Raw genomic sequence first — 15545 nt, 5'->3', positions numbered from 1 at the left:
AGTTTTGAAATGCATCTTATTTGAGTACATAAAGGAAAAAAGTGTATCTTGGTATCAGTGGAACCTAAGTGTGACACAGGAAACACACTGTTCAGAGGAAGTTAAAGCAGGAGAAAGTCTGGAAGCAGGAGTTTATATTTGATGTTAGGGATAATGGTGGCACATTCAAAAGTTTTTGAGCAAAAGAGTGTCGCTATTAGATTTGTATTTTAAGATGAGGTCTTGACTGCAAAAAGTCAAGAAAAAGAAACAAAAGTTCAGAAAGAGAGAGGTAAAATTGTCTCTATTTGCAGATGACAAGAATATATATAATAAGTACTAAAGAATCTACGATGTAACTCATAGAAGTAATACATGAATTTATCAATGTTACAAGTTTAATATTACATAGTATGCATCAAGATTTGGAAAATGAACATTTTTAAGATACCTTTGAAATATACTTAGGAATAAATTTAACAAAAGACCTCTACACTGAAACTACAAAATACTGCTGTATTAGTCCATTTTCACACTGCTATAAGAAATATTATCTGATATTGGGTAATTTATAAAGAAAGAAGTTTAATTGACTCACAGTTCCATACAGCTGAGGAGGCTTCAGGAAACTTACAATCGTGGCAGAAGGGGAAGCAGGCACATCTTACATGGTGACAAGTGAGAGAGAGCGTGTGTGCAGGAGGAACTGTCAAACACTTATAAAACCATCAGATCTCGTGAGAACTCACTTCCCATCATGAGAACAGCATGAGGGAAACTGCCCCCATGATCCAATCACCTCCCACCAAGTCCCACACTTGACATGTGGGATTTATGGGAATTACAATTCAAGATGAGGGCTGGGCACAGTGGCTTACACCTGTAATCCTGACACTTTGGGAGGCTGAGGCAAGTGGGTTGATTGAGCTCAGAAGTTCAAGACCAGCCTGGGCAACATAGTGAAACCCCAACTCTGCAAAAAAGACAAGAATTAAAAAAATAAAAAACAATTCAAGATGAGATCTAGGTGGGGGGCCAGAGCTAAACCACATTAACTGCTGAGAGAAAGTAAAGAAGACAGACCTAAATACCATGCTCATAGATTGAAAGGGTCAATATTGTTAAGATGTTACTTCCCCCAGAATAAATCTATACATTTATTAATCCCAAATCATAATGGCAGTAGACCTTTTTTGTAGAAATTGACATAACAATGCTAAAATTTATATACAATTGCCAATGACCTTTAGGTAATATCTGAAGTAATCTTGAAAAGGAAAAACACTTATATTTATACTACATAATTTCAACACTTATTATAAAGCCACAGTAATCAAACTATTTGTAACTGGTATAAGGGTAGACAAATAGATCGATAGAACAGATTCAAGAGCCCAGATAAAGCTTCACAAGTATACTGTCATTTGACTTTTGACAATAGAAGCTAATCAATCTGATGAAGGAAGGAAAATCTTTTAATAAATAGTGTTTGTACCACTACATAACCAGGTGGAAAAAATAAACCTCAGCTCTTACCTTACACTATACTCAAAATTAACTCAAAATGGCTCATAAATCTAGATGCAAACATTAAAACTATAAAAGTTTTAGATTACATAGAAGCTTACTTGCCTGATAGGTTAAGTTTTCTCAGATAGGACACAGAAAGCAATAATGATTTTTTTAAATGCTAAATTAGATTTCATTGTAATGAAAAACTTTGGCCTCAAAATACACCATTACAAAACAATAGACAAGTCACAGGAGAAAATATTTGAAAAATGTATCTGACAAAGGATATGTATCTAGAAATATTTTTTAAACTTCAAAAGCTCAATAATAAAAATATAAACAATCTAATCTTTTAGATAGGCAAGAGATTCATAAATGTCTCAGAAAAAGATATAAGCTGGCTAATAAGCACATGAAAAAGTACTCTATGTCAGTCACCATCAGGGAACACACAAATAAAAAATCACACTACCAGAATGGCTAAAATAAAAAAGGTAACAACACTAACTGTTAGTGACGATGTGGAGCGCCAAAATATTCGTACATTGTCAGTGAGAGTGGAAAATGAAACAAATATTTTAGAAGAGTCTGGCAGTTTCTTTTAGTTTTATAAGCAATATACTCTATGGCTGATCAATTTCATGTCTAAGTACTTTCTCAAGCAAAATGAAAACACACATGAGAAAGCGAAGGAAGGAGAGAGAGGGAGAGAGAGAAGAAAAGAAATTGTACACAAATGTCTATAGCAGTCTATTCATAATTGTCATAAACTAGAAACAATCCAAATGCCCTCAAACATGTACATATGAACATGAGTAAACAAACTGTAGGATACCACTGAGTAATTATCTTTTTATTGAGAAGTAGTCTCGCTCTGTCGCCCAGGCTGGAGTGCAGTGGGACAATCTTGGCTCACTGCAAGCTCCACCTCCTGGGTTCACACCATTCTCCTGCCTCAGCCTCCCAAGTAGCTGGTACTACAGGTCCCGCCACCACGCCCAGCTAATTATTTGTATTTTTAGTAGAGACGGGGTTTCACCGTGTTAGCCAAGATGGTCTCGATCTCCTGACCTTGTGATCTGCTCGCCTCGGTCTCCCAGAGTGCTGGGATTACAGGTGTGAGCCACTGGTGTGGCCACTACTGAGCAATTCTTAAAAACATACTACTGATACATGTAACAACATGAATGACTCTCGAAAGTTTCTATGTTGGATTACTGACTGACTAAGCAAATAATGACTTTCACAATAGAGATAAAGAATGTCAAATAAGTAATTTTGAAGGAAAATACATCGGATTCAGTTTGAACAAATTATGTTTGGTATACCAAGAGCATATATATGTGGAAATGGAGGTCTGGTATTAAGGAGAAAAACAGGCTTAAAGATAGCTATTTGGAAACCAATCACTCCAAGGAAGTAGATGTGTCAGCTTAGAGAAAGAGTGCACAGAATGGTTAAAAGAACAAGAGTTTTGAAAATACCCAAATCTAAAAGCACATAATAGGAACAGGAAAAAAGGAGGCTAAAAATGATGCAAAAGTGAAGGGCTATCCGTATATAAAGTACGGCCCTCTAACAAAGGTGCATTCACATAACATTTATCCTAGACTAGGGAAAAATATTGGAATAGATAGCTTCTGTTGCAAATGACATAAAAATCTAAAACTAGCTTAAGCTTCAAAAGCAAATAAATGTCCTGGCTTATATAAGTAATTCTCGGTCATAGATTTAGCATCAGATAAGCCAATATCAGAAATCAAGTCAGGTCATTAGGACTCAGCTTTTCCCTGTCTCCTGGCAGGTGAGCCATGGTGAGAAAGAAGATGGCTATGACCACTCCAACCTCACAATATCTCAGATGTAAGACCAGTGAGAAGAAAGCAACCTCACCTCCCCAGAAGTTTAAACAACCCACCCAGAATTGAGCCAAATTTATTCTAAATAATCTACCATGAATTATGAAGTCATTCATGAACAAATATTGTTCTCAGGATAACACAGTACAAAGCCTGGCTCAGTTTCTTCCCTTGGAACTGGAAGGGAAGTCACTTCTGCTGGAACCCAATGTACTGAGGATGATCTGGGTGGAGAGAGGGAAGAAGAGTAGGGAAGCAGGGACAGTGGATCACCAAAAGAAAATCAGGGCTGCTACCAGGAGTAACGAAAATGAGTAAACAGGTGCTGGTGTGTGTAAACAAACAAACAAACAAATGATAACCTCTGTAAAACACAATACAGTAGAGTAGAAATAGACACTTACATTTCAAATATCAGCTCTGCAATTTAGCAGCCATGAAAAGTTGAGAATGTCACCTAAATTTTCTCAATCTTGGTTTTCTTATTTTTAAAAGAAATAGGAATAACAATATACAACACAGGATTATTGAAGAACTAAATTAAATCATGTATGTGAAAATATTTAGCATACACACTTACCGGAATCACAAAAATCAAAAACACTGAAAATACCAAATGCTGGTGAGGATGTGGAGCAACAGGGACTCTCACTTGTTCCTGATGAGAATGCAAAATGGTACAGCCACTATGGAAGACAGTTGGCAGCTTTTTGCAAAACTAAGTATACTCTTACTATATGAGTCAGAAATCATACTCCTTTGTGTTCACCCAAAGGAGTTGAATGTCTCTTAGTTGAAATCAGACAGTTGTATCTAATAGCTTTTATAGATTGACTTATCTCACTTAAATATGCATTTAATTTCCCCCATGTCTTTTTGTGGCTTGATAACAAATATTTTATTTCATCGGATCATTGACCAAAAAAACTTAGATCAACTCCACATAGTATTCCCTTTCATAAACTTTTCATTAGAAGTACCAAATATGTCCTCGGGTATGAGGGAGTGTGGGTGGATTACCATATCAATCTTTAGTCAGTCACCATAACTTGGGAATCTTGGGACAAATTAAGGGTAGACAGGATTTGGAGACGGTCATGAAGCTAGACCTATTCTAGAGCAAGATGAGTTCTGGGTCTTTAAAGAACCTAGTTAACAAGGAATACTAGTTTCATCTTTAATATCTCCCAGGATTGAGGTTTTGGACCTTTCCACCTGGCATTATCTCAGTAGACATCTCTTTGCCTGAGCACCTAATCTTTAAAAAACAACACACACACACACACATCCATATGTTCTTACATTTAATATATATATTATGTATATATAGTATGTATGTATTAAAACACATATGCATTATACACAAATATACATATATACTATATGTACACACATTTACTGTATATGTAAATATGTATTGCAATAGAGTATGTGTCTATCTATATCTATACATATCTATTACCAGTTTATCTTCAAGGCAAAGAGAGTAGGTCTGGTGTGATTTCAAACTGCCAATTAATAAATTAATTTATATTTCTCCATATTCTTAATATTATCTGGCATGGGAGAAGGTGAAATTGTAATCCATTTAATACAAATACAAATAATCCACTTAATACAAATACCTGAAATCACTTTTTAGACAGAATATATTTCCCAGAAGAAGAGAAAAACAAATAAATTGATCAACCACAGGACTGGTTTATCAGATAATTTTCTATTCTTGTGAGAAAACAAAAGTGAGCAAGAGGGCATCATAATGGATTCATTGGCACTTGGCCTTAAATGAAATTATATTGCACATCATATTAGGACATAATGATGTGCTTAATTTTATACTTGGACTTTTTGAATCTCTCAACCAGAACCTGATGTTCTCCAAAATCACACAGTCACTGTTCAGAGTTTTACCTTTATAATAACCCCCACAGAAATCTGATTGTTTGGGTGATATCTAAAAAATCAGAAGTGGAAAATAATGTTTCCTTTGTAGAGTGGATGCAAGAACATCTTTTAAAGAAGAAAATGTCTTTATTTGCAATGCCCCACTTAGAGAGGGAGGTGAAATCTAACAGCATGAATGTTTGGAGGGTTCAAGGTGGCTGAACTGCTGTGTTTGAGATAAAACAAGACTAATTTTGCTCCTGCAGGGATGGGACAGAGAAGAAATGGGGGAAAAGAAAGGAAGAGGAGGAAGAAAAACTGGTTAATGTGCAGTGTTCAACTTGAAGTTGTGTTACTGGAAAATAAATGCCAATTCTGTCTCCCCAAGGCCACCGCTACTCCCAAATCTTCAGTTAAATCTACCAGGCACATAAGTTGCCTGGTGGAAACCTTTTGAGGAAATTAAGAAAAGCACAAAAATTTACATCTATGTCTACATTGTGAAGAACTGAGATAGCACTTAACAGGATTATGCACTGGGTCACAAATACAGGGACAAAAACTTTCCATGCCAGAATTTCTACAAAACAAAAGATCCTCTGGAAATTTGCAGAGATCTTAGAGATTGCCACAGGATAAGATATTTGAGGTTTGAACCAACCTTTCCTAGATCTGAAGGAAGAGAAACACTACAGCTGATATCTGACTGCTGCACACATAAGCATCTTGGGCAACAGAAGCTAAGGAACCCTTTGAGAGATCCTTTAGCTTGCAGGAATATGGTTTGAAGCTGGATTTTGCTGGTGTAAATTATTGATTTAGGTCCATCTGAAGGACAAACTATAAAAATATCCATAATAAACATGCTGGCTACTCCTATGAGTGAAAATCTACTGCTTGACTTTTTTAACAGATGACATAAAGGGGAATAAAGGCAGCAGCAAGGCATGAATTTATAGAATAAGATTCTAAAAATAAATACAGTTGTGAAGATTGACAGAATAACAGAAGAAAGGGTAAGAGAAATAGGCCTTACCACTCCTTTGAGTTAAGCATCGCAGTTCCCCAGGGTATTTAACTTTTCTTTTCCCTTTTGTATATGTCATTTGGAGAGCTTTTAGGTAGAGCTATTTTAAACTGACATATTTCATGATAGGCTGAGAGCACCATTCCTAATACAGAGCATATCCCTGGTGTAGTTTCGTACCATTGTACATGACCTCAAAGGATTCAGCAACTGTAGCTTTCCACAAAGGAAAACATGCAGCACTGTATTTTCCTAAAGGTTACAAACATTAAACTTGGTTGAATACTAGTTAGAAAATCAAGTATGATGATCAATCCACTTTAATGAATCTGTTTCAAGCTTCTCTAATGTTTAATTATGTGAAAACTTGCCATAAATCCATATTCCTTCTGATAGTATTCTAAACCTGGAAAAGAGTCAGGGTAAGTCCATATCAATAAATAGACTAAAAAATAGTTACAAGTACTTTAAAAGATTTGTGCAAAAACTTCACCTCCCACTCATAGGTCTATGTAAAATCACTATGTCCTTAAAATGTCCTATCATTCCCACAGTAGCATTTGCCATGAATTTCCTTCCCAGAAAACCTCTAGAAACAACAAAAGAACAAAAGACCTTATCACTGGCCTTTAGTAAAGATAAAATTGCACCCTGTGTTTTTCACTACACAATCATAGGTCTTTGCTCAAGGTCAGGCGTTTCCTTCTGCTCTTGATGAGTTTGCTGTAATTGCAGTTGGCACCGCAAAAGCAGGTGCCCTAAGAGCGCCAATGTTTTTCAGCTGGGAGAAAGGAAAAAGAGGCTGAGGCTCCTTTGTTGTGTGACAGCCCTCTGATTTTAAAATATCTGCAATTTGTCAAAAGAAAGGACAAATGTAGAAAAAAAAAAAGAATACTCTCCCAAAATCTTAATGCCATCTGATTCATCATGCCTTGGCCAGCTAAAGTGGTTTCTACGCATGCTACACATGAACTCAAATGGTACATCTGGCCCTCTGACAACATGAGAAAGACTGGGAACAACCTGGAAACAGAATGACAACCAAGGAACATAGGAGTTGGACCAGAAATGACTCCCTCACCAGATCCTGCACAACTGCCTCAACTAATTTAAATAAAACATCATGATGATAAATCTGAAATATATGAACATCATATTATGATGCCATTTATTACCATGTGCAAATGTACCATTTAGTAGACTGAAGATTTCTAGGCAGAAAATATATTAATATTCTACCCTCTCTCAATCTTTCAGCTCTGTTCTCTGCAATCCCTATGAACTAATTTATCACCCTGGAGTACACATAGGACAACATAAACTCCCACCTGCCTTATTATCAGAAGTGCAAATTCCTTTCTTGGAGTCCCCATCACCATGCAGAATTATCTAAGTACCTAAATTATCTAAGTAATCTCCTTTACAATGCTATGAGTACAAAAAAATAGAAATTCCCATCAGTCCACTACCTCTGGTACATATAGTGATGTCACATCCTCACCAACACTTGCTATTGTCTGTTTTTTGGTAATAGCCAACCTATTGTTGTGTGTGAAGCCGCATCTTGTTTTGTTTTCCATTTGCATTTCCCTAATAGTAAATGACGTTGAGCATCTCCTTGTGTGCATAATGGCCATTTGTAAATGTTCTTAGGTTAATACATATTTAAATCCTTTGCTCAAATTTTAATTTTTGGCCTTTTTATTGTTGAGTTATTAAGAGTTATACATTCTGGATGCTAGTCCCTCATAGATACATAATTTGCACATATCTTTTCCTATTCTGTGGGTTGCCATTCCACTTTCTTGATGTTGTTCTTTTAAGCACAAAGCTTTTAATTATTGCTACAGACTGAATGTTTGTGTTCTCCCAAAATTCATGTGTTTAAATCCTAATCAAATGTGATGGTATTAAATGGTGGGGTCTTTGATAAGTGATTAGGTCATGAGGATAGAGCCTTCATGAATGAAATTAGTGACCTTATAGAAGAGACCCCAGAGAGCTCTCTCAACCGTCCCATTATGTGAGGACACAGTGAGAAGAGAGCTGTCTATGAAATAAGAAACATGCCCTCACAAGACAGTGAATCTGCTGGTGCCATGATCTTGGACTTCCCAGCCTCTAGCACTGTGAGAAATATATATCTGTTATTTATAAACCATCTAGTCTATGGTATTTGGTGATAGCAGCCCAAATAGACAAAGACAATTATGATGAAGTCAATTTTATATTTTTTATTTGTTGCTTGTGCTTTTCGCTGGTACTTTGTTGAGGATTTTTACTTCCATGTTCATAAATAATATTGATCTGTAATTGTCTTTTTTTTTTTTTTTTTTTGAGATGGAGTTTCATTCTTGTTGCCCAGGCTGGTATGCAATGGTGCGATCTTAGCTCACTGCAACCTCTGCCTCCCAGGTTCAAGTGATTCTCCTGCCTCAGCCTCCCAAGTAGCTGGGATTACAGGTATGCACCACCACACCTGGCTGATTTTGCATTTTTAGTAAATACAAGGTTTCTCCATGTTGGTCAGGCTGGTCTCGAACTCCCAACCTCAGGTAATCTGCCTGCCTCGGTCTCCCAAAGTGCTGGGATTACAGGCATGAGCCACCGTGCTCAGCTGTAATTTTCTCTTTTTGTGATGTCTTTGTTTGATTTTAGTATGAGGGTAATATTGACTTCATAGAACAAGTGGAAAAGTATTATCTCCTCTTCTATATTTTGGAAGAGTTTACAAACATTCTGCAAAATTCACCAGTGAATCCATCAGGCCCTACTCTTTTCTTCATAACAAGATTTTGATCACTAAGTCTCTTGTAGACAAAACATTGTTGGATTTTGTAACATTTATCTGGCCAAATTATGCCTTTTGATTGAAATATTCAATCCATTCACATTTAACATAATTACTAATAAAGTAGAATTTATATCGGATATTTTGCCATTTGTTTTTTATGTGTTTTATGTCCTTTGTTCCTCTATTTCTCCATTTTTGCCTCCTTTTGTATTACATATTTTCTAGTGTACTATTTCAATTCCCTTGTTTCTTTTGCTATTTTTTAATTATTTTTAGTGATTCTCAGGGGATGGCAATTAATATCATAAATTATAGAAATCTATTCAGATTAATACAAACTTATAAAAATGTTATTCCTTTTAGCACAATTCTCTCCCATCCCATAGTGACATTATACATAAAATACATTTTTATGCATTGTAGGACCACGAAAACAGATTTATTGTTTTATAAAGTTGTCTTTTACCAACTCACAGCCAATATCATACTGAATCAGCAAAAGTTGGAAGCATTCCCCTTGAAAACCAACACAAGACTCCTATTAACACACTATTGGAAGTTCTAGCCAGGGCAATCAGGCAAGAGAAAGAAATAAATGATATTCAAATAGGAAGAGAGGAAGTCAAATTGTCTTTGTCTGCAGATGATATGATCCGACATCTAGAAACCCCATTGTCTCACCCAAAAGCTTTTAAGCTGATAAGCAACTACTGTTAAATCTCAGGATACAAAATCAATGTGCAAAAGTCACAAGAATTCCTATACAACAACAGGCAAACAGAGAGCCAAATCATGACTGAACTCCCATTCACAACTGCTACAAAGAGAATAAAATACCTAGGAATCCAACTAACAAGGAAAGTGAAAGACCTCTTCAAGGAGAACTACAAACCACTGCTCAAGGAAAGCAGAGAGGACACAAACAAATGGAAAAACATTCCATGCTCATGGATAGGAATAATCAATACCATGAAAATGGCCATACTGCCCAAAGTAATTTATAGATTCAATGCTATTTCCATTAAACTACCATTTACATTATTCACAGAATTAGAATAAATTATTTAAAAATTCATGTTGAACCAAAAAAGAGGTTGTATAGCCAAGACAATCCTAAGCAAAAAGAACAAAGCTGGAGGCATCACGTTACTGGACTTGAAACTATACTACAAGGCTACAATAACCAAAACAACATGGTACTAGTACGAAAACAGACACATAGACCAATGGAACAGAATAGAAAACTCAGAAAAAAGACTGCACATCTACAACCATCTGATTTTTTACAAACCTGACAAAAACAAGCAATGGGGAAAGGATTCCCTATTTAATAAATGGTGCTTGGAAAACTGGCTAGCCATATGCAGAAAATTGACACTGGACCTCTTCCTTACACGTTGTACACAAATTAACTCAAGACAGATTAAAGACTTCAATGAAAAACCCCAAACTATAAAAAACCTAGAAGAAAACATAGGCAACAACTTTCAAGACATAGGCACAGGCAAAGATTTCATGTTGAAATTGCCAAAAGCAATTGCAACACAAGCAAAAATTGACAAATGGAACCTAATTAAACTAAAGAGCTTCCGCACAGCAAAAGAAACTATCATCAGAGACAATAGGCAACCTACAGAGTGGGAGAAAATTTTTGCAAGCTACCCACCTGCAATGGGTTAATATTCAGAATCTACAAGGAATTTAAACAAATAAATGTACAAGAAAATGATGGTGAGAATGGTTTCCAGCTTCATCCACGTCCCGGCAAAGGACATGAACTCATTCTCAGCAAACTATCCCAAGAACAGAAAACCAAACACCGCATGTTCTCACTCATAGGTGGGAATTGAACAATGAGGACACTTGGACACAGGAAGGGGAACATCACACACCAGGGCCTGTCATGGGGTTGGGGGAGTGGGGAGGGATAGCATTAGAAGATATACCTAATGTAAATGATGAGTTAATGGGTGCAACACACCAACATGGCATATGTATACATATGTAACAAACCTGCACGTTGTGCACATGTACCCTAGAACTTAAAGTACAATAATAAAAAAAAAGTAAAAAAAAAAAAACAAAAAAAACACACAAATGTACAAGAAAAAAAAAACAAACTCAATTAAAAAGTGAGCAAAGGACCTGAACAGACACTTCTCAAAAGAAGACATTCATGTGGCCAAAAAACATGGGGAAAAAAAAGCTCAACATCATAGATCATTAGAGAAACGCAAATGAAAACCACAATTAGATAACATCTCACATCAGTCAGAACAGTGATTACTAAAAAGTCAATGGATGCTGGTGAGGTTGCAGAGAAATAGGAATGCTTTTACACTGTTGATGAGGAATGTAAATTATTTCAATCATTGTGGAAGATGACGTTACAATTCCTCAAAGATCTAGAACCAAAAACACCATCTGATCTGGCAATCTCAATACTGAGTATATTTCAAAGAAATATAAATCATTCTATTACAAAGATGCATGCAGATATAAGTTTATTGCAGCACTATTCACAATAGCAAAGACATGGAATCAGCCCAAATGCCCATCAATGATAGACTGGATAAAGAAAACATGTTACCTATACACTGTGGAATACTATGCAGCCACAAAAAGGAATAGGATCATGTCCTTTATTGGGACATGGATGAAGCTGGAAGCCATTCTCCTCATCAAACTAACACAGGAACACAAAAACAAATACCACATGTTCTCCCTTTTAAGTGGGAGTTTAGCAATGAGAACACATGAACCCCGGGGAGGGGAATAACACACACTGGGGCCTGTTAAGGAGTGGGGTAGGGGGAGGGAGAGCATTAGGAACAATAGCTTATGCATACTGGGTTTAATACCTGGGTGATGGCTTGATAGGTGAGCATTAGGAAGAATAGCTTATGCATACTGGGATTAACACCTGGGTGATGGCTTGATAGGTGAGCATTAGGAAGAAAAGCTTATGCATACTGGGATTAACACCTAGGTGATGGGTTGATAGGTGCAGCAAAAAGCCATGACACACGTTTACCTATGTAACAAATCTGCACATCCTGCACATGTACCCCAGAACTTAATATTAAAATTTAAATTTTAAAAAAGTTGTCTTTTGGGGATTCCGTTCCAAGATGGCCGAATAGGAACAGCTCCGGTCTGCAGCTCCCAGGGTGATCAATGCAGAAGATGGGTGATTTCTGCATTTCCAACTGAGGTACCTGGTTCATCTCATTGGGACTAGCTGGACAGTAGGTGCAGCCCACAGAGGGTAATCCAAAGCAGGGTGGGGCAAGCTGAAGCTGGGTGGGGCATGGCCTCACCCAGGAAGCACAAGGGGTCAGGGGATTTCCCTTTCCTAGCCAAGGGAAGCTGTGACAGACAGTACCTGGAAAAATGGGAGACTCCCCACCCAAATACTGTGCTTTTCCAATGCTCTTAGCAAACGGCACACCAGGAGATTATATCGCACACCTGGCTTGGCGGATATCATGCCCACAGAGCCTTGCTCACTGCTAGATCAGCAGTCTGAGATCGACCTGCGAGGCAGCAACCTGGCAGGGGGAGGGGTGCCCGCCATTGCTGAGGCTTGAGTAGGTAACCAAAGCACCTGAGAAGCTCAAACTGGGCAGAGCCCACCACAACTCAGGCAGGCTGACTGTCTTATAGTCTCCACCTCTGGGGGCAGGACATAGCTGAACAAAGGCAGCAGAAACTTCTGCAGACTTAAACACCCTGTCTGACAGCTCTGAAGAGAGCAGTGGTTCTCCCAGCACATGTGTTTGAGCTCAGAGAATGGACAGACTGCCTCCCCAAGTGGGTCTCTGACCCCATGTAGTCTAACTGGGAGATACTTCCCAGTAGGGGCCAACTGACACTTCATACAGGTGGGTGACCCTCTGGGACGAAGCTTCCAGAGGAAGGATCAGGCAGCAATATTTTCTTTTCTGCAATATTTGCTGTTCTGCAGCCTCTGCTGGTGATACCCAGGCAAAAAGGGCCTGGAGAGGACCTCCAGCAAACTCCAACAGACCTGCAGCTGAGAGATATGACAGTTAGAAGGAAAACTAACAAACAGAAAGGAATAGCATCAACATCAACAAAAAGGACATCCACACCAAAACCCCATCAGTAGGTCATCAACATCAAAGACCAAAGGTAGATAAATCCACAAAGATGGAGAGAAACCAGAGCAGAAAAGCTGAAAATTCTGAAAACCAGAGCACCTCTTCGCCTCCAAAGGATCACAGCTCCTCACCAGCAATGGAACAAAGCTGGATGGAGAATGACTGACAAGCTGACAGAACTAGGCTTCAAAGAGTCAATAATAACAAACTTGTCCAAGCTAAAGGAGGATGTTTGAACCCATTGCAAGGAAGCTGAAAACCTTGATAAAAGATTAGACAAATGGCTAACTAGAACAAACAGTGTAGAGAAGACCTTAAATGACCTGATGGAGCTGAAAACCATGACAGGAGAACTCCGTGACACATGCACAAACTTCAATAGCCAATTCTATCAAGTGGAAGAAAGTGTATTAGTGATTGAAGTTCAAATTAATGAAATAAAAGGAGAACACAAGGTTAGAAAAAAAAAAAGTGAAAAGAACAAAGCCTCTAAGGAATATGGGACTATGTGAAAAGACCAAATCTACATTTGGTTGTTGTACCTGAAAGTGACAGGGAGAATGGAACCAAGCTGGAAAACACTCTTCAGGATATTACCTGGCAGAACTTCCCCAACCTAGCAACACAGGACAACATTCAAATTCAGGAAATACAGAGAACACCACAAAGATACTCCTCAAAAAGAGCAACCCCAAAACACATAATTGTCAGATTCACCAAGGTTGAAATGAAGGAAAAAATGTTAAGGGCAACCAGAGAGAAAGGTCGCATTACCCATAAAGGGAAGCCCATCAGACTAACAGCAGATCTCTCAGCAGAAACTCTCCAAGCCAGAAGAGAGTGGGGGCCAATATTCAACATTATATAAGAAAAGAATTTTCAACCTGGAATTTCATATCCAGCCAAACTAAGCTTCATAAGTGAAGGAGAAAATCGTTTACAGACAAGCAAATTCTGAGAGATTTTGTCACCACCAGGCCTGCCCTACAAGAGTTCCTGAAGGAAGCACTAAACATGGAAAGGAACAACCAGTACCAGCCACTGCAAAAACATGCCAAATTGTAAAGACTACTGATGCTAGGAAGAAACTGCTAATGGGCAAAATAACCAGCTAACATCATAATGACAGGATCAAATTCACACATAACAATATTAACCTTAAACGTAAACGGGCTAAATGCCCCAATTAAAAGACACAGACTGGCAAATTGGATAAAGAGTCAAGACTCATCAGTGTGCTGTGTTCAGGAGACCCATCTCACATGCAAAGACACACATAGGCTCAAAACAAAGGGATGGAGGAAGATCTACCAAGCAAATGGAAAAAAAAAAAAAAAAAAAAAAAGCAAGGGTGGCAATCCTAATCTCTGATAAAACAGATTTTAAACCAACAAGATCAAAAGAGACAAAGAAAGCCACTGCATAATGGTAAAGGGATTAATTCAACAAGAAGAGATAACTATCCTAAATATACATGCACTCAATACAGGAGCAACCAGATTCATAAAGCAAGTCCTTAGAGACCTACAAAGAAACTTAGACTCCCACACAATAATAATGGGAGACTTTAACACCCCACTGTCAATATTAGAAAGATCACTGAGACAGAAGGTTAACAAGGATATCCAGGACTTGAACTCAGCTCTGGACCAAGCAGACCTAATAGACGTCTACAGAACTCTCTACCTCAAATCAACAGAATATACATTCTTCTCACCACAACATTGCACTTATTCCAAAACTGACCACATAGTTGGAAGTAAAGTACTCCTCAGCAAATGTAAAAGAATCGAAATCACAACAAACTGTCTCTCAGACCACAGTGTAACTAAATTAGAACTCAGAATTAAGAAACTCACTCAAAACCACTCAACTACATGGAAACTGAACAACCTGCTCCTGAATGACTACTAGGTACATAATGAAATGAAGGCAGAAATAAAGATGTTCTTTGAAACCAATGAGAACAAAGACACAACATACCAGAATCTCTGAGACACATTTAAAGCAGTGTTTAGAGGGAAACTTACAGCACTAAATGCCCACAAGAGAAAGCAGGAAAGATCTAAAATCGACAATCTAACAATACAATTAAAAGAACTAGAGAAGCAAGAGCAAACAAATTCAAAAGCTAGCAGAAGACAAGAAATAACTAAGATCAGAGCAGAATTGAAGGAGAAAAAAATCAATGAATTCAAAAAATCAATGAATCCAGGAGCTGGTTTTTTGGAAAGATCAACAAAATAGATAGACTACCAGCAAAACTAATAAAGAAGAAAAGAGAGAAGAATCAAATAGACACAATAAAAAATGATAAAGGGGATATCACCACCGATCCCACAAATACAAACTACCATCAGAGAATA

The sequence above is a fragment of the Trachypithecus francoisi genome, unplaced genomic scaffold (genome assembly GCF_009764315.1).
Source record: "Trachypithecus francoisi isolate TF-2019V2 unplaced genomic scaffold, Tfra_2.0 Lachesis_group0, whole genome shotgun sequence".
NCBI classification, from domain to species: domain Eukaryota; kingdom Metazoa; phylum Chordata; class Mammalia; order Primates; family Cercopithecidae; genus Trachypithecus; species Trachypithecus francoisi.
The sequence above is the reverse complement of the archived record's forward strand: the minus strand, read 5'-3'. Positions refer to the sequence as shown.